A 12,928-nucleotide genomic window follows, 5' to 3' on the forward strand; every position below is an offset into this window, starting at 1 on the left:
TGCTACTACAGCCTTACTGAAATGTCAACTGTGATAAGTCACGATGTAAATGAAGAGGAGAGATAAGGTAGCTGGCATCTTGCTAATTTACTTTTTGACTGGTATTTACTACATGCATATTCATGCTGGTATGTTTTAATGGTGAAAGTCCACGTTTGAGCAAATTACTGTAAATAAACAGAGCAGTAGGGTTAAATTTGGCTCTCCATATCTATAGATGTGGTGGGCTCAAAGCACAGGCAAGCTAGTTTTTACTGGACAGACAGCCCAAGAGCAGCAGGGTGGTGGTGTGCTCTGATGGCTGTACTGCCAACTGAAGCAGCTACATGGCCCACAAATGATTATCACAAAATCATCTAGGTTGGAAGAGACCTCCAAGATCACCTAGTCAAACCTCTGACCTAACACTAACAAGTCTTCCACCAAACAATATCTCTAAGTGCTACATCTAAATGTCTTTTAAAGACCTCCAGGGTCCTCCATTATGGTCCTGCAAGCAAAGCAGCTGTGCCAGGAAATAGAAATGGCCATACCTGGTCAAACTCAAAGCTATTCTAGCACAATATTGTGTTGATGGAGGACATTGCAGTACGGGCTGGCTAAGAAGGAATATGAGAGCAGCTCAGACGAAATGGCCCAGATGACACAGCTTAGGCTGTTTCAGGTCTTCCTGAACTGCAGCCTGTCTCCTTATATTTAATAGTGCCTAACAGGTTTCTCCTCTATGAATTTGTTGCAGAGGTTTTGGAATCAATGTAAACATACAGCATTCACAATTTCCCGTAGCAAAGTGTTTCATACCTTAGCTGCATATTACATGGAAGAAATGCCTCCCCTTCTTCTGAACTTGCTATTAACTTCATTTAACAATCTGCAGGTCTTGCACTGGAAGAAACAGTAAACAATTGTTCCTTACTCACTGCCTCCTGTGATTTTTTTGTAAGTCTATTCTATCATTTGTTGTGTTTTCCAGGCTGAGAAACTCTATACTATTTCTGGTATGGAAGGAGTTTCATACCTTTCTTTATCACTTTTTCTCTATTATCTGATCAGTATTTTTTTGCATACCTATCTTATTTATTCTCAGATAAACTTGTGCAGCAGGTAGTGTTTTGGCCCTGCAGCTGGAGTCTCATGGTTGCATTTCAGTGAAGGGCATCTCCATCTTTATGTGACCTGTTCAGGAGATGCTAGTTGCAGCTTCTGAAACAACATAGATGAACGAGTATGGCTCAGCTTAGTGAAGTAGAGGAGCTGTTTAACACAGCTTAACAAGCATGTCATATCTATTAAGTGCTGCTTACCTTTTCCTCCTTCCTTGGTACTCTCCCAAACCAAATTTCATCTCCTGCTTCTTCCTCTATTATATTCTTCTTCACTTAAATTTAGTAGTGGAAAAAAAAAAAAAAAACAACATGCATTTCAGACGTGCCTCTGGATGGAGATGCTTTAAATGCCTTTTCATATTCAGTAGTAACTTCCTAAATAGGCATGCATGGGAAAAGCTCAGTTACAGCACAAAAGCTGTGTAGTAGTTGGGCTACTTTGGCTTCTGCTCTAGCAGGGCCTGTGACACAAGTTCTTGGAAGATCTCCAAGTGTCACAGCATGATGCTGGACAAGGGTGAAGCTGAAGCAGAACAAGGTCCCTTTTATCGAAAAGTCTGGCACATCTTCAGCATTACAGGGCTGGCGCTGCACAGTGGAACACTGCCTCCCTGCTGAAATACCACCAGCTGTTGAAGAAGAGAGCTCATTTTCAGTCACACAAATGCAAATAGCCAGAGAGCAACATTCAATAATCTAATTAAGGCTGAACAAGAGGAGAAATGTGATACCTTACAACCTAGAAAACAATTAATCATCCCTCTTTGAGTGGTCATTGTTGGAAGTAAAACAAAAACAGCAAACAAACAAAACAAACAAGAAACAAAAAAATATGCAAACCCCAAAACACAGAGACACACAGAAGAAACCCCACAACATTTCTGGGAAAGCCCTAGGAAAACTATTTCAGGAACAACATACTTTACTTAAATTTCTTCCAGTTTGTTTTTGACCAGCTTTAACAGAATTCACAAGACAAGAATAAAAGGGAAAATATATATCTCCAATTATACAAAGTCTACAAGCTTTCATTTCAGTGTATATGCAATAATAAATGTGAACTTCACAGAGTTACTATTTCAGCACTCCATGGTAGTATTAGGAGAAAAAAACCTTGCATAGAAACCTTTCAGTGAAATAGCCTGGCTGTAGTAGATTTACCCTCTAAAAAGTTACAGTTAATGTTTCAGTTGACACAAAGCTCCAGGAAGGAAGTTTTAGACCCAAAGGGAAGAACACCCTGGGTGCTTTTCCAGTAAGGGGTAACTACAGCAACCACCAGGCATGGCTATTAGTTCTTTACAGAAAGAGAAGTAAACTTAAGTTGTGCTGCAGCTAGATTAAATATTTGTGAAGCTCATTTAATGTCCTTTCAACAAGTGAACATATAATGGTCTAAACAGCTGTAATTATAATGCGAAAACATAACCTACAAAAATAGAGTCTTTTTATAACTTTCCTTGAAAATGGCTTCAGAGCAGTAAAGGTAACGTACCGGTACCAGAAATATTAGGAAGCTGATTACAAGTGTATCTCCTCACACTAGTTGCTCAGGTTGCTTGACACTTCCTGTCATCAGAGTGGGATTTCAGTCATGTAACTTTGCCAAACTCTAAGTGTTTAGCCTTAAGTTTTCTAGCCTGAATGCTTAGCCCAGCCTACCATTTAGTGAGAAACACTGATAAAAAGGCACAGCCTAATGACCTAGGAATGAGACCTTGTTTTTTGATTCTTGCCACCGAAAGCTTGGGAAAATGGTTCAAATACAGCATTGGCATGGCTCTTGTAGCAGGCTCTCAATGCTCTTGTGCAAGTTAGAAAGACTTGATAAATTGTAACTTGCACACAGTCCATGCAGACTTAGATCTTAGTTGCCAAAAGCTCAGTATGTCTTGTCTGGCTTGTGCATGACTGACAAAACTATGTTTTGCTATTTTGATAAAGCTGGGTGTGCATGAACTCTACAGAGCCATTAAGCTTGATTCAGTCCCTGGATACAACCAGAGTCAGACTTCCCACAAAAAAGCTATTCTGGCACCAGCACAGAGCTCGTCTTTTCAGAACTTGCATTGATCCTCCTGCAGGATGTGTAAGAAGGAGGAGGAGTGAAGGCCAAGGGGAGGGAGGGAGGCTGATGGGTTGCCCTGGGGAGGTGGCAGGACATGACAGCCCCTTTAGGAGTGGCTGATGATAGTGGTATGCTGATTGTGGCTGGGAGGACCAGTTCATCTGGCCAAAGAGTCAGCAGGAAAACAGCTGAAAGAACTGGGGCTTGAAGAAGACAAAAGGAGAGGACGAGCAGGGCAGAAAGCCAAACTGGGACATGAGGAAAAGCAAGGGAGATTTGGGAAGGACCACAGCTGCAGTGGTCCAGGCAAGTGAAGGGAACAAATGAAACAGTAGTAGTTTTTCAAGCAGCAAAAACAGTTTATTGATTTTGAGGACAAAATATTCAAGGTCAATAGCTGTTGGTTTTTTTTTTTTTTTTTTTTTTTTTTTTTTTTAAATGTGTGTTTTCTGAAAGTTAAGTTCTAAAACAAACTATTTCAAAAGAATAATATCAACCATTCCAACCATAGTGAGAAACATCCAGGTCTTTTTTGGGACAGAAGTTTCCCATGCTATTCTGAAGGATGTTGGTGTTAACAAAGAATGTCTGCAGGCAACACACACTCATTTAATTTCTCAAATCCAATTTATGGACAAAAGAGAGGGAAAAATGATTAAATTATGACTGCTAGTAGTCCTTGAATTTTACCTCCTACTATGTTAAGCAAATGATATGATTGTGCTGATGCCTTTTTTTTTTTTTTCCAGATTCCTGTCTCTAAGCTTATTGGCATTTCCTCATGCCATGAAAAGGTAAAACTAATTTACTGAGAGAATATAGAGCAGTTAATTTATGTTGGTTTAGGCAATGATTCAGCTTCTGTCTGACATGAAACATCAATCTCTGTTTCCCTTTGGCTTGTGGATAGATGTGACTAACATAAAATAGCCACACGGGTAAGTTAAGGAGTCTTATGGATAAAGCAAGGAAATAAGAGTGCTGCTCCTTGAAAAGCAGAATTACACTTCAGCAGCTATCACTTTAACCTTCTAACTGCTGACCATTGGCAGCATTCCTGAGCTGTGCTTCCATGTCCTGTAATGCCAGCTATGAGGAGGGAGTAACTTCCTGCTAGTGGCCTTGATACACCATAAAGCTTAATATTCAGATGGAAAGAGATGTGAATGGCGTGGTTTTGTTTGTTTGTTTACCTCAATATTTTCTACAAGCGAACAGCTTTTGCTTTTTCTATCTAGAGGCAATCTGTGTGTAACAAAGCACTAACAGGGCCTTGAAGATGATCAGAGGGCTGGAGCACCTCTCCTATGAAGAAAGGCTCAGAGAGCTGGGGATGTTCAGCCTAAAGAAAAGAAGGCTCTGGGGTGACCTCATTGCAGCTTTTCAATACTTAAAGGGTGCTTATAAAAATGATGGAGAGCAACCTTTTGCTCAGTCAGGTAATGACAGTACTGGGGGAATGGTTTTAAACTAAAAGAGGATAAATTTAGATTAGAGGTTAGGAGGAGATTCTTCACTTGGAGCGTGGTGAGGCACTGGAGCAGGTTGCCCAGAGAAGCTGTGAATGCCCCATCCCTGCAGGTGTTCAAGACCAGGATGGACGAGGCCCTGGGCAACGTGATCTAATGGGTGGCATCCCTACCTATGGCAGGGGGGTTGGAACTAGATGATCTTTAAAGTCCCTTTCAACCCGAGCCATTCTCCGATTCTATGATTCTTCCTTGCTTAAATGCTGAACATGAACTACCTGTCATTCAGAGAAAGACATCTCATCTGGCAGCCTCTCCATGCTGGTGTTTTTGGCATATTGATGGTGTCCTCCTCTTTCTCTTGGTCACTTTGTTTGGGCATATTTTACCACACAGAGGCGCTGCAAGCAGGCTATAAACACCTTCAAGGTACAAAGCAATTATGAGTTGCCCTATGCACACAGGCAATAGGCTTGCACTAACAAGTTCCCAGACTGAAGAAGCTGGCTCAATGTTGTGTTGGCCCAGAATTAAGAGCCCATAACTGAGACTAGGTATTACTGCACAGAAATAATTTCAGAACATCATTAGTGAAAGCCGAAATTAATCCTCTCAATTGTCTAAACTTGAGACAACCCTGCTTATCAGGGTCTAAAAAAATATTTGATATTAGACTGTTTCTGCTTGCATTAGCAAAAGAGTTACTTTTAAGGACCTTTCAGGAAATGCAGGTCCAGCAATCCTAATGCAGCAGAAACAGAAAGTCTTCATGACTGAAACTTTGGGACAAACCTGAGCTCACGGTGAAGGAAAGGCAATCAGAGGACATTACAAACCTGTCATATGTTGATGAAGATGTATGACAAGTCTGTGACACAAAACCAAAACTGAAGTTCTTATATGTAACAGTACATCTGGCACTTGTGGGCATCCTTCTACATTAAACACATGTAAAAATATCTTATTTTAAGACTTATCTCATCAGTCATGCCACTTAAAAATCTTATTCACTGATTAGTCCAAACGTATCTTTTTAAAGGAACTTATTGCTTTCACAGCAGTTGCATGTCTCTTACCAATTGCCAGTGAAGTAGAGTTCCTGCCAAGCTCCAGGATAAGAGGAACATTCAGAAATTGCATTTATGTTATGAATTACATCACGTTGCTATGCACTTGAACCATTCAGGAAGTACTCCCCTTCTTTCAAAAAGCCTTTGATCTGCTTCCTGGGAGAAGAAACAATTTTTAATCTTGGTGACAGAAAAAGACTTTTTTACATTTTTAATTCAAGTTAATAAAAAAGCACGACAATTTATCTGATATCTCCAGGGAAATTTATGTCTGTATCAGGTGTACAACACTGACACAATCGATAGAGAAAAAATACATTGCTAACACATTCAGAAACACCGGATATATAGACCTGGTTGTTGAACAGTCACATTTTTGCAGATTTGTAGGTGTTGCCCTACTATAAAATTTGTCTAGAGCCTCGTTCTTTGGATAGGTATGCTCCTCAGCTTCACCCTTGGTCAATCTCTGACAGCTGGCAGCATTGGACTCTCCAGCTCTTCTCCCTCCATAGCACTTGTGAACGGGTGTGAAGAAAAAACGTATTCTTATCACCCTTCCATTTGCTAGACTAATCCAGACATGCTCTTTTATTCTTCTCCGGTAAAATATGATCATGTCTCCTCTGATCATGCTAGCAGATAAATTCATCTTTCTTGATAAGGGGTGGCTTTCTCTAATAAAGGCCTTTGTTTTTAAAAGTCCTAATTTGTGTTACATGAGGTACCTGTAAAGGGCTACAAAGGCATAATCTAGTTCTGTGTGCTTTTTCCGATTTTATTGTTTTAAATAGGTAAGTAAATATTAACATCACAGAAGCACATTACATAGACTCAACTACTATGAACTTAAAATGAACAATATTATAATCAAACCAAAACGGCTACTGAGATTAGATCAGTGTGTGACCGATTATATTGGCTTAGCTCACTAGTTTATGAAATCATAAAGCTAGTACAGTGGGTAATCACAGTGTGTGTCCAACAAAGAGAAGAATTGCTATGTGTTAATTTTGCATCAGGTGATTGAAAGAGGAGTTGTTTCCTGCTGGTAAAGACCTATCAGTAATAGAGGGCTTTAACAACCTGGGGATTACTAGTGCCAGGATTCGTGGAGCAAAGAACATTGCCTGAAAGATAAAGCCTATTTAGATAATCTTGAGGAACTACAGAGATCTAAGCAGGCCTTCTGTAGTTTTCTGCTTCAACGCTTCCTCCTTAAAATTTCATTGCATTTGTGGAGCTATTGTTTACTCTCCTTAGTTATTACCTGCCTTTACCCACGTGAACACAAAGCTTACAAAGGGTTTTGCAATGAGGTCAGTTTCTGGACCAGCCTTAAGACTAACAACAGTGTGTTAACATGGCCTACATTCAGATGTCTCTTTTTTGGTCTCAATTTAAACAACAGGGGTTCATTTTTCTGTGAATGATGAGTTCCTATACAAACCAGCACTGTCTGATCTTCCTTGTACATTATTGCATAGGATGACAGTAAAGTTATCTGTGCACTCTGGACATGAACTGAGTGAACCAGTACTTTTCAACTGGGAAATCTTTAGACATGAGTCCCATTCAGAACTGACCTTAATCACCCTATGCCAAGGAAAAAACCTTACAAAGGATCCATCTGTCTTTTAAAATGCATAATCACCTGTTATATAATGAGAATCCACATGACTGGAAACATTTTTTTTTTTTTTGAGAACATACAATAACTTACATGCCAAATCTATTTTTCAAGGAAATAGTTTTGCATCCACCCAAATTTTCCAATTTCTGGGTAATCTGAATGCTCATTATCTTTGGTAAAGCAAACAAGCAAAAAAACACTAAATTGATTTCTTAAAATGTTGGAATTGTGTCTAAGTTGCCATCTCTTATCTTTACAGTGTATAAAAAGGTTGTATTTTGGAATTTGATCTACTTTAGTTCACAAACTAGCATTGGACAGTTAAATATTCTCAGTACTTCTCAAATATTGAGTAAAAAGAGTTTTTCAAACTATCTCATAAGTAAAAAACAGTGTTTTTTATACAGTGTAATTGTATTAACTATTAAAGACAAATTGGAAAAAAAAGTTTTCTGATCACACCCTGACAAACACATTCAAGACTGAGCTGGCTGATACAGTTATTAATTATAATACGCTTTTATACTTTCCTGACTACACCAATTCCCAGAAATATTGTAAGTGGTGCTTCTGAACACAGTTTAACTCCCCAGTAAACATACCCATCTGCTCAGTGTTTTCCTTCCTGCCTAACTTTTACCTCAGTGGTAAAAGCAGCTGACTGAGGGCATTAGGTAAGAAATACGTCTGCTCTTACAGACTGTCTTGTTATAGTGATATTGGAAATCAGGTGATGTTAGTTCTAACAGATGATACCTATGTTGACAAATGCCAACTAGAGTTCAGGGATTTCGGTGATGGGAAGCTTCAGTGCTTACCACCTTTAGTACCTAAGTGCTAAGGAAGCTTTTTTATCTACTTCTGGAGAGCTCTATCCTGGAGACAGATAAAATTTAAAATGGTGTTTGTCAGAGTTGTAAATGCTTGAAGTAGGTAAAATTTGATGTAGTTATGAGCAAAACTGTCATGTTATGGAAAAGGTTAGGACTCCACTTATTTCAAATATTTTCTTATTCTCAGAAGTAGCATCATCTTCAAATTTGATTATTTTAATGGCAAAGATGTACATACAGCACACATGAAGTTTAGGATAGTGTAAGGAACTTTCTAAACTCTGGTGGGTTGCCTCTCATGCTGCTGACAAATTTCAGTGGTAGGATGGTGGCAAAATTCAACTCATGAAAGCTTTGTATATCATACTTGGTCTGCACTTTGGACGTAAAATCGGAGGCTCCCATTTTTACCCCTGGGAATTTTCTGCTATCAATTATCAGTTTCACAGGTCCAACAGCCTCTACAGGGAATGAGACTTATTGCAGATCAGACAATTGCAACACCACAGTTCTGGTTTGTGTGTTACCCCTGTGCAGTTATGCCAAAATACCGAATGCAGAACCTGTTCTGCTATTTGCCATAAAGGCAAGCGCTTGTATCATAACTCTTCTTGTAAAGTGAAAGTGGACAATGTGTGTTATGTGGTCAATCACACACTACTTACATGTGGCCAGCTTGGTTTTAAGCAGAGCACACTGCTTCCTGCAGCAGTTTGCCAGCTCAAGAATTCAACTTTGCTTAGAGGCCATGTGTCTCCATGCTGACTCCGGCTTCTCTGTGAGACAGCACAAAATATTCTTCAAGCAAATAAAAAGCTTAGTTCAGTTCAGAGGATCAGAAGATGTCTTACACGTTTGTTAGTTCGTAAAAACATGTTCAGTTTTTACAGTGAGGGTTGGCTGTTCTATTCTTACTAATCTCTTCCCATTTAATGGGACTTTTGAAACTAGCCTATTTTTGGAACTAGCCAGTGTCTAATTTAAATCCAGCTTAGATCTTCATCTGTGCATTTTAGAGGAAATAATATAATTTTTAAAAAGTTTGAAATGAGAATGACTGCCTAATTCCCAGACTTGCAAGAGAAATGTTTATTGTTGGGGAAAATACATAGATACCTAACCAGGACATTATTTGGTATTGTAAAAAGGCAAATGGAAGCTGAACAAGGTCAATATTGGGAGACAGACTAAAAGATATTTGTGTTGGACACTACTCCTTCAGAGGTTTCACCTGGAAGAAAAACATTTAGTTTGATATTTTATATGACTTTTAATATGAGATGTAAATAGTAAATGTTTGAATGTAACAGGTTTTTGATCTAACTGTGGAATTCAGATGGATCCCTGTACCCGTGCAGTTAGCCTGTCTACATGACTAGGATTTGGTATAAAGTGTAGGGAGACAGGGCTTTTGATGTGCGTCTGCAGTTCAGAATTGCTATTTTGAATTCTTAAAATGCGTAAGCCAGAAGATTTGTCATTCAAATAGTCTAGATCACCTCATTGATTTCTACAGACTCCTGCAGCACAGCATATGAGTGCTTAATTCATGTACATGTTTAATATTTAACAGAGTGCTTCCTCGTTACAGTAACAACAGGGAAAAAAAAAGTACATATGGTTTGCTTCTGTCAAAAATAAAGACCTAGAAGAACAACAAGCAGAGGCTGTTCATTTCTTTCTCATCTGCCAAGTACTACCTTTCACCTAAAAAAAAATAAATCTCGAAAAGTAGTTGCTATGTTGTTATTTTTATTAGGTATTGTTGCATAGCTTTTACTTCCTTTTGATAAGGGACAGCTTGAAATACATACAACAACTTACAATTCAATTCCTATCCACAACCTTGAACCTTTCTAAGTCACGTATGTTGACTGTTCAGAGGGTTAATGGCTCCAAGAGAAAAGCAAGCTTATGAAATAAGGCTAAATCTATAAATAGCTTGATTATTGAATGCTGGTGCTTAGGGCTGCAGAATATGTGGTAATTGAAGAGTTTGTGTTTCCCAATATTTTCTACAAATAATTAACAAATTATATAGACCAGGTCAGGCTGCCTTTGCTGCTTCCTAAGCAGGATGCAGGAGACTGTGGGGGCAATTTGTTAAGAGGTCAGGAAGAGTAGAATACAGAATTGTCAAAAATAAACATGAATTGGATTTAGCTAAATAACTTGGTTCTTTTTAATTTTTTTCCTCTTCTTATGGAAAGCTTTTTATTGACATCATAATGAAGGGCAAGGAAAAGTAAGCTGCACTGATTTGTAGGAGAGGCGTAAGAAATATGGAGCCATTCTGCTGAAAAGGACAAAGACAGGAACAGACTGGTAGCATTATTTCCCTGGGCTTCCTTTGGCCCTGGTGATGTGGTTTGATGAAGTCACATAATAAAGAGGAAAAATGACAGCTAACTTTCTCCCACGCCAGAGGATGGACTCCAGCTGTTAATGTGGAGGAGCAGAGGCTGCTGTGCATATGGACTTGGTCTCTTTGGGACCTCCGAAGCAGAGCTCAGGGAGATTCTGCCTTTTGGGATGCTCTTTCTTTTTCTCATAGCAAACACTGGGATCAGTGGTGAGCACCCAGGTTTGCACTGGTGTATTTAATAAATAGACTCTGTACAGTCTGAGGACTGCTGATTCATAGCACATCGATCTGTCTAGTCGATATCGTTGTCTGATGCTTCCTGAATAATCAATTACTGGTGTTGGTCATACCATTCTGCTTTGGTTTATCTGCAAATTTCATAAGTATCCAGTTTGTTCTGGGATTTTATCTCTCCCTATTATTAAATGTAAAGCATATTGGACATCAGCAGCTATCCATGAAAAACAATCATTATTGTTATGGATTTCTCCATCCATGTAATTTCTCTTTGAACATTACCTGTTACAATCTCAACTTCAACCACTTTATACATATATGTGTACTTGTCCTCTATTTTAATACAATTTTTTTTAATAATTCAAAATTTTTAAAAGAATAACTAAACATCAAATAAGATTTTTAAAATAGTGATTTGCCATTGGGCACTGTACAAAATGCATTGCTTAAATCTTCTTAGATTAGGTCTACCAAATTCTTCTGGTCTGTGGACCTAGTTATCCTGTCAAAGAAAGACAGCAACTGGTATGACACGATCTGCTTTTCATAAATCTGTGTTGCAAATTATTCCAGCCTGGTGACTCAGGCTTAATTTCTTTGTGTATCTACACAAGATCCTCCGTTTAGAGTATTCTCCCTAGCTTCCATCCACTCTGATCCTGAGCCAAAGTTATCTTCTTATCTAGGGCCTCCGGGCTTATGGTGCTGGAGGCAAGCAGCACACCCTAAGTAGGGTTCAGCCTGGATTTTAATTTGATGTGGAGGGTTATGAGTTGTAGTGCTGTTAAGTACCTCTGGGAGTTCCTCCTCAACTTTATTCCTAAATCACACAGATGATTTGAACTTCAGAAGTGATTCTGAGCTAAATCAGAGACATCAGAGACAGAGGTACTCAGCCAGCCAGGCACCAGTCTTCTGCAGGGTATTGCCTCCCCTGACAGTTTCGATTCCTCCTGTTTGAACTGGCCACCCACATAATTTGGGCACCACAGAGCTCAGATTGACATAATCTGTGTGAGATTTTCCACAGAGCTGAGGTCAATTCTGCTGGCATTGTATCTGATCATATCACTTTTACCCTTGCATTTCTCTACAATGCTTGTTGTTCCGAGATACACATTTGAACTGACAGAATAATTAAAAATCATTGCTACAGGACTTATGCTTTTGTGTGCTGGCTCTTTCAACATTCTGTCATGGAGATCACCGGGAACAGCTCATGTCTGGGCTTTTCCTGAAAAGCTGCCAATTCTACTTCTCTGTACTGTCTGCCTTAGATATTCTGACTTTCTCCACCGTCTTTACCAAAAACTGAAGTAAAGTTTTTCTATGGACTTTGGCCTGAATTCACATTGCTCACAATCACTTCTGTATGCGGTCACCCAATTCTCCAGTCCATGCCCACTTTTTAAATAATGTCAACTCTCCAGTGCTTTATCTTTTTTCATTCAGTTTATAATGTCTGACAGTTCTTGTATAGTGAAGTGTTTCCCTTCCTGACCTCAGGGCAAGGAAACAGTATTCCTGCTTCAGTCACATTGCACTGGCACGTGGCTTAGTCACACTGCAGCTACAGATCCCTGGATGAGGTCATCAAACAGTCTGATGAAAAGTGACGGCTGTGCTAACAACATCTGCAGTAATATGAGGAACTACGCAGGCTGTTGGGGAACAAAAAACAAAGCAAAACTGGTTTCTTTTACCTGGCACATGTCAACTCTGTGACTCTTATTGACCATTCCTGACTTTCACAGCAGAACCGTCTTACAAGAGATAGTGAAATAATGTCTGTCTTCAAATTCTTGGAGTTGTTACAACTTTCATATTCTATTTTTACACCTACAAATTTACTGATTTTAAGGCCTCATCAAAAAGAAAAAAATGTTGATTCTAAGTTCATTTGTTTTTAGTTGCCATGTCCTCAGATGTCAAAAAGAGGCAAGAGTTTCAGCAGGTGAACTCAGCACTTTCTGAGTTCACAGGCATTCAAAAGCATTTTACAAACTTTCACGTGAGACTTAATGATTTCACTTACAACAGATCTGACAGACAACACTAAGACGTTCCTGCTGAGATGGGTAGAGAAACCTCTCTCCAAAATTAGGAGCATACTTGCTCATGAGTATGCCCATGGCGTGCGATGATGG

General features: G+C 39.2%; 1 long non-coding RNA gene across 3 annotated transcripts in view; it reads right to left on the reverse strand.

Moving 5' to 3' along the window:
* Positions 1–12,928, reverse strand: part of LOC137862793 (uncharacterized) — a 30,574-nt gene that overhangs the window by 10,497 nt on the left and 7,149 nt on the right. The window contains exons 4-7 of one of the 3 annotated variants that reach the window (XR_011100528.1): positions 5,720–5,869; positions 1,305–1,735; positions 1,069–1,203; positions 802–885 (exon numbers count right to left, since the gene is read on the reverse strand). This is a non-coding gene — a long non-coding RNA (uncharacterized lncRNA). Of the gene's footprint in view, positions 1–801; positions 886–1,068; positions 1,204–1,304; positions 1,736–3,889; positions 5,870–12,928 lie in introns of those variants that run through there. The other 2 variants (XR_011100530.1, XR_011100531.1) reach the window with 2 other exon arrangements.

This window comes from Anas acuta, chromosome 12, assembly GCF_963932015.1.
Source record: "Anas acuta chromosome 12, bAnaAcu1.1, whole genome shotgun sequence".
Lineage (NCBI taxonomy): Eukaryota > Metazoa > Chordata > Aves > Anseriformes > Anatidae > Anas > Anas acuta.